At 38.5% G+C, this 13,421-nt stretch overlaps 1 long non-coding RNA gene across 1 annotated transcript; it reads left to right on the top strand.

The window, feature by feature from the left end:
- Positions 1-596: 596 nt before the first annotated feature.
- Positions 597-2,515, top strand: LOC309720178. Its single transcript, XR_014280427.1, has 3 exons — positions 597-886; positions 1,084-1,171; positions 1,878-2,515. It is a non-coding gene; the product is annotated as an uncharacterized lncRNA (long non-coding RNA).
- Positions 2,516-13,421: the final 10,906 nt, after the last annotated feature.

Below are 13,421 nucleotides of genomic sequence, written 5' to 3'. Positions count from 1 at the left end.
GTTGTTGGAGAAACACCGTACAGTCCTGGTAGGTACAGTGTTATCCACACAGAAGTTTATATAGTCAGTAATGCATGTAGTAATATATATATTATCTTTAATACATGTATAGAACTGTGCAAAAGTCTTGAGTTATCCCTAATTTCTATTAAATGGGAAATAGCTGCATGCACATTGAAACACACTATACATGGTAAAAACTTATCATATCATTCTAACAAGCTTGAAAGTCAATATTAGATATTACAACCTTTCTCCTTCAGCACAGCCTGAATTCTCTTAGCTTATTTGCATATTCTTTAAATAGCATTCAGGAATAGTTTTCCAGGCTTTTTGAAGGACAATCAAAGCTCTTCTTCGGATGTTGGCTTCTTTTTGTTCTGTTCTCTGTCTAGATGATCCCACACTGTTTCAATAATGTTGATGTCTGAGCTCTGGGGAGGCCAGTCCATGACTGATGGAGCTCCATTGTGATTCTCTATCCAGGTATATGTTACTACATTGGCAGTCCTTGAAGTCGCTACTAGAGATGGACCGATCCGATATTACGTATCGGCAGGGGCGGAGCGTGGGGGTGGCTTACTGGGCTTAAGCCCGGGTTGTTTTGTCAGAAGCCCGGGGTCTTTTGGAGTGTAATTTTTTCATAGTTAGATGCCTGGCTGACAACTGTATAAAACAAAAAGTACACACAATATTCGAAGCACATAATGCACACAGTGGGAATTTACGACTGTGCGTGAATCCCCCCTGATATTGGTATGATCCGAGCTCAGGCACTAAGCAACTGAGCGAGGGGGCGGGGCTGCAGCCAGGTGCTCTTGTGCCTGTGAGTGCGCTGTTGGAGTAACGGAGCCAGCCATACTAAGGAGAGCTTAAGTTTGACCAGGTACCAAAGCAAACCATTCATACCGTACAAATGACGGTGAATCACGAAAGATTGATATCAAACTGATCACTTGACCAATATTACGTTACTTGCTCTTCAAGTGAATCAACAAATGGCGAAATGAAAAGCCGAACAAATGCTTTTTTTTTTTTTTTTAATAGAGTCTTATCTTACGTGTGTTTATTTCATATTTTCAGTTCTTACCCTCCCCGACTAAATCGGTTTCAGTTATGTACTGAAATATAAGAATGGACATTAGAGGCTTCTTTCAAAGAAAAAACTCAGGTAAATGTTATTTTATATATTATGCTTTGTATGTTGTTCAGTATATTTCTATGCAAAACAAGAGGGATTTCAGTACACAGCAGGATATTCACATTTGTAACCAGATATTTACATACACTTTAGGGAGAAAACATAAAACATTTTTTCTGTACAACATCAATTTAGAGTAAACTTTTGTTTTAGATAAATATTGAAATATCTTTTGAATTAGTTAAATGTCAGAATAAAGAGAGACAGAGCTTCTATTTTTTATCACTTTCATCAAATTTAAGAGTACATATACACTAAGTTTGTTAATTAATAAGAAAACCAGACGATTCCATTCTGAGCTGAAGAAGCTTCTGATAGGTTAGTAGAGTCCATGTGAGTAAACTGGTGGCACAGCTGTGGATGCATATAAGGCAAAACACAGAGCCTGTTTCTTTGAAATGGGAAAATTAAGAGATATCAACCAAAACACCAGGAAAAGAATTGTGGAGCTCCATAAGTGTGGCTCAGTTTGAATACAATTTGGTGCCATTTGCAATTAAGAAATACAGATAGTTTCTCTCTTTACTCTTAAAGTTAACAAATATGTTTTTTATATTTATCAATCTAAAAAAATAAACATTTAGTCTGATTTGATGTTACAATTATAAAAGTGTTGTGTTTTTATCTGAAGAGTTTGTAAATATCTGGTTTCAACTGTATATTTGATGATTGTCAGCACAAAGAGGGAGAGAGAGGAACAGAGAGGGAGAGAGAGGAACAGAGAGGGAGAGAGAGGAGACAGGACAGAACAGAGATGAACAAGAGCAGGTGAGACACACATGTTAGTCAAATGGTTGTTTACCAAAAGTATCACCGTATCATAGGTACTCATGTATCTCGTACCTAGTGTTTCTTTTTAGGTTTGTTATTTTTCAAATTCTATATTTATTAAGTTATGCAGGCTTGTTTGCACAACAAGGCTAAATAATTATATAAACTTTTCTCAATCTAAATAGTGTACTTTGGTAGAATTAAAAAATAAGTGTAGTGCAGGTCTATGATGATTTTTAGTGCTACTATCATCTAGTTCTGATTCTGGTTCTGTCTTGGTTAAATCCTAAGTAGTCCTGATTTTGAACTCTTGTAGTCCTGTTTTAATTCCGGATCAGTTCTGGGTCTGGTTGAATTGGGGTTTAGTCCTCGTGTCTTGATGCAGCCCTGACCTTGTTCTGCCTTGCTGCTTAATTAAAAAACTAGTTTAAGGTGTCCTGTATATGTGATATCTTTTTTTCCCTATATGAAGTCATTCTTTTTTGAACAAAACTCAAAACAGAGCCTATTAATCTTTCAGTCATTTCTAACCCCCCCCCCCCCCTCCCCCCAAAAAAGAAAAAAAAATCCACATGCATACTACCCTTCAGGGCTAAGCCCCGGGTGTTTCAAATGTCTGGCTCCGCCTCTGCGTATCGGTATCGGTCCGATACTGACCTAAATTACTGGATCGGATATCGGAGAAAAATAAAAAATGTAATCCGATCCATTAAATATCACGAAAGCACCTCACAAAACTTGCAACACGCCGTAACTCACCTCAGAACGTTAGCACGTCGGAGCAGTATGCATCACGTGATAGACCGGCTGTGGCATGCGGGACCTGTCGGTGGTCTGGATAGCATTTGGAGCTTCGCTAGCAACCCGGCATTTCATCTCCGACAAAGTTATCCCGAGAGAAGTAAAGCAAGTTTGTAAGTCCATCTCTGAATGTTTGTAAAGCATTCCTGCGTTAAGCTTAACAAGCGACTGCCTCTTCTCTCTCCCTCCCTCTCTTGCTGCTACTTCAATCATGAAACTGCTTAACGATCAGCTGATCGGCTTTTCTGTCGGGAGTCCGTGTCTCTTCTTTGTTTTTGGCCCACTTTGCACCAGAAAGAGGAAACCAGCGGCTGAACAACAGCAGCACGTTTAAGCTTGATCAGCTGTTGTTAGAATTTATTTAATATTACTTTCTACTCCAGGATCTTTTTCTACGTAGCTGACGCTGGTAACTGTGCAGGGGCGGATCTAGCAAAGTTTAGCCAGGGGGGCCGATAGGGCATTAACAGGGAAAAGGGGGCACAAAGACATACTTTTCTTTCTTATTCTCATTTAAAATGTCTATCTTTTAATAAATAATTATCTGACACCCAAAGTTTTAATTTGATGTAAAATGAATAGAAGTCCATTACTGTATATAGTAACTATTAAGTCTAATATATATACCCTAGTAAGCTATAGTACTTTTTCCTTTGGGAAGGTACCATCTGTGCAGTCTGCAATTTTGTTGAAGAAAGATGTTGAATCTATTTAATATTTCTTGAAAAATAATTGATTTCTGTGCATTTTTTTTCACACTGCATCAAATTAAGGTTGATTACGTCGATTAAGCATCATGAGGTGGAGCGTGAGGGGTGGTTCCCTATTTTTTATTTATTTATTTTTGTTGTTGCTGGGAGTTGGAACCCTATTAGTTAGGTTGCTTAATATTTAAACAAACAAACAAACAAACAAACAAACAAACAAACCCCAATGTCTAAAGAAAAACTTAGAAAAGGCAACCAGAAAGTGCTGCTCAAGGCTCCTTAAAAAAATACAAAAAAGTTTGACTCCTTGGAAGCATAACATAAAGAAATTAGGGATGACTCAAGAATTTTGCACAGTACTGTAGATATTTTCAGATAATTTATTTCAGTGTCTTACCAAACAGAGACTTTAAAACCCATCCTACTCCAGTAAAAAAAATAATAAAAAATAAAAAAAATCAATCAATAACTAAATAGAACTAAAAACAAAGACGCAAGAGTTGCTTCACAGCTGATGGCTTAGCTCATCTGGAAAATCAAATGTTTTTTTCTCCTTGCCTGCAGTATTTCACAGATATTATGATTACTTGACTTTCCCTGCCCTGATTTTTTTGTTCAAATCATTTTCATGTAACAAACATACTGTAACAAAGGACACAGCAGACACAAGCAAAAATCTATGGTGGAATTATAAATCAAATAAGTATTCAGTTCACTACTGAGTTCTACAAAACCTATGGTAAAATATAGGTGGTAGTTTTGTTAGGTTAATAAATATCTTTGCAGAAAATTCTCCAAATATAAGGTGTCATCTTAGAGAATAGAAGTTTGATAGAGATGGGATCAATATGGATAATACACAAAACTATACCCTCACAATCTCTTTATCAGGTATGCCTGTTCAACTGTTTCTTAACAAAAATCTCTCATTTGCCAATTCCACCAGCATTCAGATGGTCAGGGTAAGAATTTAGTATAAACAACATGAAAGCATGGATCTCTCTTATCTTGTTTCAACTGTTCAGGCCGGTGATGGTGTAATGGTGTGGGGGAAATGTACTTAGATCTCAATCCACTGGAAAACCTTTAAAATGTGCTGGACGGATCTGCAGCGGCCGTGTGACGCTATCATGTCAATATAAACCAAAATCGATGAGCATTTGTCCCATGAATAATCAAGGCAGTTCTGTCTGATATGATGGTATTAGAAGTATATATTCAAATGAATTATGGTTTAGGTTTAGCAGCTGACTCACATTTGGGCAGAACTGTCAAATTTAATGAGGCACTAAACTCCTCAAATCATTTTTCTTACTCTAAAAATCAAAATGTCACAAAGAAATGTTTTTGACATGGTAATATTGCCTTGTTACTATGTTACAGTGACAAAGACACATATTCTAGTCCCTATTATGCTCCCGCACCCCAACAATTACCTTGTTACTTCTGCATTCACCATTGTCCACTGAGCATAATGAACACTGATTAGTTTGTTTTATTGTAAACATATTTGCCATTATTGCACTTGCTTCCTGGGACTGTTAGTACAAAGAGGTCCGTGCCATGGAGAATACATCTTTTGTTCCACTATAAAATTTCTAAGAGGTACTATGTACACAGTGTACATTTTTGCACTAAAAGTGTAAACACTCGCACTGTAGGAGGTGATTCTGGACACGGCTTTGCTCTCTTTCAACTCATGTGGGAAATAACCGGCTCTTTGACTGCTAAATGCGCCACTGTGTTCATGAACTTTGTCCGTCTGTGGTTTCATGCTGGGTAGTAGGCAGACAGTGTATTTATTTTTCACTGTAAACTGCTGCCTACAGCCTGGAAACAATGCTGATGAAAGCAAAAAAAAAAAAAAAAAAGCTTCTTTCTACTACTCATCATGTTTTCATTAAAGAAAACAAAAGAGAGAACATGAGCATACTTATATCTATTTTTCTATCATTTAGGTATTACAATAATACACCCCTGTAGATTGTAGCACATTAAAATAGAAGAATAACTGGGTGAAGAAACAGCTAAAATGCATAACAGTACATTCAACCTTTTATTGGAGTCTAATACTTCAACTATTCTTGTATGAATACATTGCTGAGAAACTTTTTTTCAAAAGAGTCAAGAATAATCTGCTGTTGCAAGTCAAGCAGCCTTCCTGGGAGGGAGGACTGATGGAACAGTGAGAGGTGGTGTCAAGCCCACAGAGATTTAAAAAAGTTTATACTCCAGCAAATATGACTCTCTGCAGGTTTTTCTTGAATTTCCGACTGACTCCGAAGAACATACATCACAAAGTGTGTTTGTGTGTGAGGGTGTTGCTTGATTTTGCTCTCAGACCTTTGGGTAGCATGCTTGTTTGTTGGACAGTTTCATGATTCAGAGAGGTCTGCAAGTAGAAGCAAGAGGCAGAAATGCACTAAAGCTGCTGTTTCTGTTGTAAATGTCAAAGACTTTGTTGGCCATGTTTGCATTTATTTTCTATCCGAGATGTCTTAATTGCCTGATCAGTAGCTTAAAGCACATTTAACACCATCGCAGCTACTGTTTTATCCTTATAATAATAATAATAATAATGATGGATTGCATTTATATAGCACTTTTCGGGGCCCTCAAAGCGCTTTACAATTCCACTATTTATTCACTCTCACATTCACACACTGGTGGAGGCAAGCTACAGTTGTAGCCACAGCTGCCCTGGGGCAGACTGACATGTAAAATGCTTTTGCTAGAAAGACATAAGAAACAGAAGTGAAATGTGAATAAAATAGCTGCTGTGTGCTTGTTAGTGAGGTTATACAATATACGTGACCCTTCTGGGTAAGGAGTAAATGGAAAAAATAAATAAAAAATGGTCTCGTTTGGCACTTTTCAGTTTCCAGAACCCAATTTAAGTTGTGCTGTGCAAAAGCAGTATCTAAGAAATCACATCTAAGCATACCCATACCCCATGATTATCCTTTGAAAGGATCATTTTATTGTATAGGTCTATTTGTAGATAAACAGTGTTATGACCAGTAGAAAATGAAAAGACTCAACAGATACACTCAAATTTCCCTTTAGTTGACATCGACAATGTATTTGTTGGCTGTAAATGGTTCTCTGGACCATTAGGAAAGGTTTCATTTATACTGCCTAGGGGTTTGCACAAGACCCAGATACGCTTAATGATACACCCAAACTGCACTTCATGCTGTGAGTTTTAAAGCCGTCTCCAACAAGAAAATTGGGGTTTTAGTTATTACTCATGTCCTCCTTCACTCGCATCTCTCTGGCCAGAGCAGCAGACAAAGAACACTACAGCTATGAAATGATGAAATGGAGCATGACTTTTGACATGGCAAGAGGGGGTGAGTGGAAACCTTGGAGTAGGGGGCTAAGGGTGGAAGCGAAGCAAGATTTAATCCACTGAAATTGGGTTAATGTACTATGAAGTGTCCCCTGCACAACTCATGTGCACTGAGATGCCAAATTTGCACAGAATCTATTTAGAAGTGTTGTTCTGGATGTGGGTAGTGACAAAGAATTGAGTCAAGCAGGAGAAAAAGAAGAAGGAACCCCCCTCTGTGAACCTCTGTGTGTGATATATAGAGACAATCACTGCTGTGAGTCAGCTTTTGATATGGAGGGGGGGGGCAAAATGGATACGGGGATATGCGAGCAGTTTATGGCTCTGACCTGAATGTAAATGGGTTTTCTAAAGGCTCTCTGTTAAAAATGTTTTCTGTCAGCTGCATGTTTACATTTAGTTTGTACATTTCAGCGTGCCCTCAGAGTGGGAATGAAAGGTGTGCTTGAATAGTGAGATTGATGCCCCACTAGCAGCTACACTCCCACATACTGACCTGATTTTTTTCCAACCATGATAGCGTGTCTAGCATTGTTACCAGCCCCTCCCTCCCCTACCTCCACTTTATGCTCCTGTCCCATATTCTTCACCAGCCATGACAGCGAGGAGGGGATTGCTTTCACCTTGTGATTTTGTCTTTCTGTCTGTGTGTGTGTCATCATAGCAAGAATTTGGACTGGAGACAGCTACTGTAACAGGAACTAAAACAAAGGCAGATACGAGTACTGTGGCAGGTGTTTATGTGTCTTTCTGTGTGATTGTCTGCATGTGGACGTATTGGGTCAACGCCATATCCGATTCACGTGTATTTATATGGCGCCGAATCACAGCACCTCAAGGTGCTTTATATTAAAAAGTAAAGACATTATAATAAGACAGAGAAAGCCCCAACAACCTCCTATGAGAAAGCACTCGGCAACAGTGGGAAGGAAAAACTCCCTTTTAACGTGAGGTGACACCAACTGACAAACTTTACAGCTGTGAAAATTAAGGTTAAACTAGAAAAATTTGCATTTCCTGCGAAAATGCAGTGTGGATGCTTAAAGCTGAAGCTGTATGCAAAAACTAGCTGAAAAAGCTGAAAAGTTGCAGAAATTGTAAAAGCTTTGCAGAAGCAAAAGAACTTTGCAAAAATGGAATAACTTAGCAGAACTGCAATATCTTAGAGGAAACATAATACTTGGCAGAAATACAATAGCATAGCAGAACTTAGCAGAAATATTGTAACTTACCAGAAACATGATAACTTCTCAAAAATACAAGAATTTAGGAGAAATAGTATAAGATAACAGAAAGAATATATTTAGCCAAAAATACTTAAACATTACAGAAACACTATGATTTAGAAAAATAGTACAACATAGCAGATATACTGTGATTTACCAGAGACACTGTGATGAACTATGAATATTGTAATTTTAAATTAAGACTATGTTTTAGCACAAATATTATAATTTGGCAGAAATACTATAATTTAGCAGAAATACTATGTTTCAGCACAAATCCTATAAAAAGCAGAAATGGTATGATTAAGCATAAATACTACATTTAGTAGAAATACTTTGTTTTAGCACAAATCCCATAAAAAGCAGAAATACTGTACTATGATTTAGTAGAAAAACTATAATTAATCAGAAATACTAAATTTAGCAGAAATACTATATTAAGCACAAATCCTATGAAAAGCAGAAATAGTATGATTAAGCATAAATACTACATTTAGCAGAAATACTATATTAAGCACAAATCCTATAAAAGCAGAAATAGTATATTAAGCACAAATCTTATAAAATAGCAGAAATAGTATGATTTAGCACAATAGTAATAAGTTAAACAGAAAAATTGGAAAAGCAAAATGGACAGCTGAAAAAATGCTGAACATGCTGAGGTTCCCTCAAATATACTTGTTAAATGACAAAAATCTGCAAAAAAATTTATGACAGCCACACAATTACAAATATGTACACATGAGGAAACACACATGCACAGAGAGACACACACACAAGATCCAATTCAGTCAACCAGTCTAAATATATTGAATTTGAATCTTACAATGAGATCATCCCATTAAAAGGCTTTCTCTCTCTCTCTCTCTCTCTCTCTCTCTGTCACACACACACACAAACACACACACACACACACGCACGCACACACAAACACACAGAGGGAGAGAGCTGCTGAATTTGAATCCACCAATCAGAGTGGCTGTGTACTTTTTCCCGCCAAAACAGGTGCTTCTGTTTACACACACAGCACAGAGAGACACAGGATTATTGCAGTCTATGGGCCTGTTCTTCGTACCTCGCTAAGTAAGTTAGCTGGATTAGATTGTTGACGATTTCGCGTGATCCTGGATCGTTCGGTTCCCCGAAGCCCATCCGGGACTTGCTGTCATAGCAACAGAGCCGTAAGCGTAAACCTGCTGGGGAGCAGGTTTACTTTATGTAAACAGGATTAGATCGCGGCCACGCAGGTATGCCCGCGTCATTCATACGAAAGCAACAGCGATATTCCACCACTGTTTCACCATAAATAAATAACATCAATGTAACTAAAGACAATGCAGCACTTGATCCTTTTATTGATTTCACACAGATACATACAGGTCATTTCCTAAAAAAGGGAAATGTACTATTAACATTCTATTACATGTATGTGATTATTACAGATGTAATTCATATTTCAGAGTAGTAATTGCAGATTACTTCGTGTAATCAAGATGGGAGACCACGGCTATAAAAGCGAAGGTGGATTTGGGAAGTCTGTCGCAGTCATATCCTGTCCGTTTACACGAGCAACCCATTGCGGAAGGTGCAAGATTGATAAGGAGAGTCCTCAGAATTCATCGTATATTGCGGGACAGACAGGATCCTTTAGCTCAGCGCGACAGTGTGCTCATAGAGAGATATCGATTTTCCCGTCAGGGTATTATTCACTTAACCAACTTGTTGACGAGGGGGTGCAGGACCACCACCTGTCTTTTGTTGCTCTGCCCTTTTCTTGGTTGCTGTTATAAACAAACAGATTATTCCAGGGTCTCTTTCCAAGAGACGACAAGCAATATAAGTGATAAATATTACCATTCTGTGGAATATTCTTATATTTCACTTTTACTTGTTCCCATGTTCTAGTGGGTCCTGTTGTGGCTCTAATGTGAAAGGGGATATAATATAACATATTATAATATAATATAATGTAATATAATATTGGATAATATGGTGTGATATGATAAATCTACCCTACCGCCTACTGGTGTTGGCCAGAGGGGCCGATGGCGCAATATGGCAGCCTGGCTTCTGTCAGTCTGCCCCAGGGCAGCTGTGGCTACAACCGTAGCTGCCTCCACCAGTGTGTGAATGTGAGAGTGACTGAATAGTGGCATTGTAAAGCGCTTTGGGTGCCTTGAAAAGCGCTATATAAATCCACTCCATTATTATTGTTATTATTGAATTACTTACGAGTTTGATTTGTCAGCAACTTTCTGCCAGCCCTCTCTCCTTGCTTTTGCAGCCTTTGCAGTGTTCCCTTGCGTTTTAATTAAACTCTGAAACTCCTGAAATCCCTCACTCAAGAGTTCTTGCTCTGCTGCCGAAAAATACCGAGCGCGCTCCTTCGACATTTTCGCCGACCAATCAAAGGGTTGCCGATCAATGTTTCTACTATCGATGCGTAGCCCCTGTTGGGCCACCCAGTGATCTCACATTACTTCATCCAGCTATACTAATCGTCAACAACAGGTGTGTTCGGGGAACCGGAATAGCGAGCTCAGAGTTAGCGCGATGATTTGGTCTTGGATGTTTCATTTGATCTTGGATGTAGTAAGCGACGTACGAAGCACAGGGCCTATTTCTCTAAACCTGTTTAGCTGGTTTAGAAACTGAAGGTCAAAGTAAAACCAGCTCTAAATATTGCATTTCTGCTGGTGAGGGGTGAAGCACTACATTATTCTTTTTGTAAATGCAGCCAACCAAGCTGAGCAATTAGGATGAACATAGTCGCTCTACAAGAACACAGGAAGTAGATTGCATATTTTCTTGACTAGAAAAGTTTTGGTTAAGCTTTATACTGAGTAGCAGAATATTTAGACTTTTAAAATACTTTTCCAGTCTGTGTTTCTGTTATTGCTATGCAATTTCCACTGATTGATGGCTAAGAAGTGTATCATTGACTGGTGATTGGAGGGTTGACAATTGCAGGCTGAGGTGGCCACAGTAGGTCAGACTGCTGAGGGAAACAAAATCAAATATTCTCAAACAGCCAAGTGGGAGTTTGATTAAAGAACATTGGCAGACAGATTTAGAATATATTGAAAATTGGTCAATTACTCTGTTTACATGTACACGTATAGCCTATGGCATGCATGTGTTTTGCATTTTACAGATTTCTTACAGTGCTTTGCTGATTCTGAATATTAGATTTGCAATAATCTCTGCAGTGCAGGTATGTGAATTTTGATAGTTGACAGAGAACACAAGGAAAATGAGCCATCTTTCCGTAACTCCATTAAGTGTCGCTGTAATGAGGAATCTCTGAGATATATTTCTTCAGATCCATTTGCCAAGTGTGAAAGTCGTTTATCACCGAGATGCCTCCATGTAAAATAATACAAATCGCAAAAAAAAGGTAAATAAGAGAAGATTAATTAAATTGAGTGTAAATGTGCCAACATATCACCAATCATTTTTTATGAAACGGTGGCACATCCTTGAAAAACAAAGAAAAACAAAGAGTAATAAAGCCACAGTGTTAAAACATAAAACTCCAGTGCAATTAGACTTTGAGCACAAGCAAACACTGAGTTTTTCATTTGGGTTCATTTTCTCATTTGAAACAATTAGCTCATATTATAAGTCGATCAAAAACAACACTGCTTTTGTTTTATGCTAAAAATAAATTTGATTTGCAGCCAATTTTACATGTTGGGGTATTTAAAAAAAGAGAGAGAAACAAAAACATCCTTCTCCACCCTTCCCCGTGCCTTTGTAAAACTGTACAATGAAGGGAGCCTCAAACAAATTGGCAAATGTAGCAATGTCACCACCATACAGTTACCTAGCCACTGTCTAGGCTCTGCTACTCAACAGGTAAGTTATTCATATTTGTACCTGCGATCTGACACAGGAGCACCAGATCCAGTATGTGTTTCAAAGTTATGATGGACAAGTAACTCCCTGTAAGACACAGTTAAGCATAGGGGTGGGTATCGAAACCCGGTTCTTGTTGAGAACCGGTTCCCACTGTTTCAATCCTTGGAGTTGTTTGCCATTTTTGCAAACGATTCCCTTATCGATTCCAGTCGCCCCGAATGACGTCACCACGTTGCGGAGCATCATTTACCTGGCAGGAAACACGGCGCGAAAGCGGCTCAAACGCTCAAAAGTTTGATTATACTTTACAAGAACGGATGACAACAGGGAAACTTGCAATACTTGCAATTGAGTAGTTACATTACAGTTAAAACTATCTTGTTACTTGTCGATAGGGGGGGGAATGCATGGTTGTTTCATCCATTTTTTTCTTCATATGCAACAATCAGCTGATTTTAGTTTATGTGGAGAAAGAAGGGGGATAACGGTGGAGCAGTCTTTAGCTTTTGAGGAGTGGAGACATGAAAATCACTTTTATTTTCATTATTGAAAAGCATCTGCACAGACAACCTACTAGCACAAAGCTAGACAAGAACCCAGAGCAATGTTCAACCTGACCCCACCCCAGCAGAAGAGCCTGATCTTCAACAGGTAACAAAGGCAGTGAGTGTTGAGGAGTCAGGTTTGCAGCATCGCAGTCTCCATTACTACCTGTGCATGCTTCTACAGCAGAATCATAGTGGCGGTAACTGGTTTTCAGCTTGTTAGTGCTGTCGGTTTTCTGTTCATATGCAGAAACTGAAATAAAAATTACATGTGTGTCCTGATCAGGAAAGAGATACATGTCGGTGTGTGGAACTGTAGACCAAGGTTTATATTGTTAACTGCAAATTATGTTCAAGTGACAAAGATTTTCTGCTCAATTTACAGAGTAATGGAAAAGTAATCTGATGATTTGTGAAACGAGTTACTTACTGCATTACTTTGACGTAACAGCTCCAACACCACTGAAAAAGAGAGTTGTAAATAGCAGATACAGAGTCTGCATTTATTTAGAGTCACTGATCTACAGTATGTGACTTTAACTGTTTTGGGGGTGTTTTGCTGCAAAAAAGCAGGTGCATGATATGGCAGAAAACAAAGGTACGTGACTGGACCAACAGAACCAGCTGAAGCTCAAACAAGAAGACAAGAGGAGCTCTAAAGGAAAACTTGACATTATACTCATTGCTGATATGAAAATATTGATTCAGGCTGCTTTAGAATCCATGCAGGTTGCAGAGAAACCTCACAAGTACTTAAAATGACTCAAGGGTTCCCCATGCAACAAAGCTGCATAATGGAGATATCTTTATGAAGGAAGAAAACAATGGTGCTGTCATCCTTTTTTAATGTCTGTCTTTCTTCCTGCAGCCCTATCTCGCTCTCTCTTTCCAGCTCTGTCATTCTTGCTTCTTCTAATTCTGCTCCGACAGCAGCCTCCCCCCAACTGTGTTGATAAC

This window comes from Aulonocara stuartgranti (genome assembly GCF_965226115.1).
Source record: "Aulonocara stuartgranti genome assembly, chromosome: 13".
Taxonomy (NCBI): domain Eukaryota; kingdom Metazoa; phylum Chordata; class Actinopteri; order Cichliformes; family Cichlidae; genus Aulonocara; species Aulonocara stuartgranti.
Note: the sequence above shows the minus strand (reverse complement) of the source record. Positions and strands in the feature narration are given on the sequence as shown.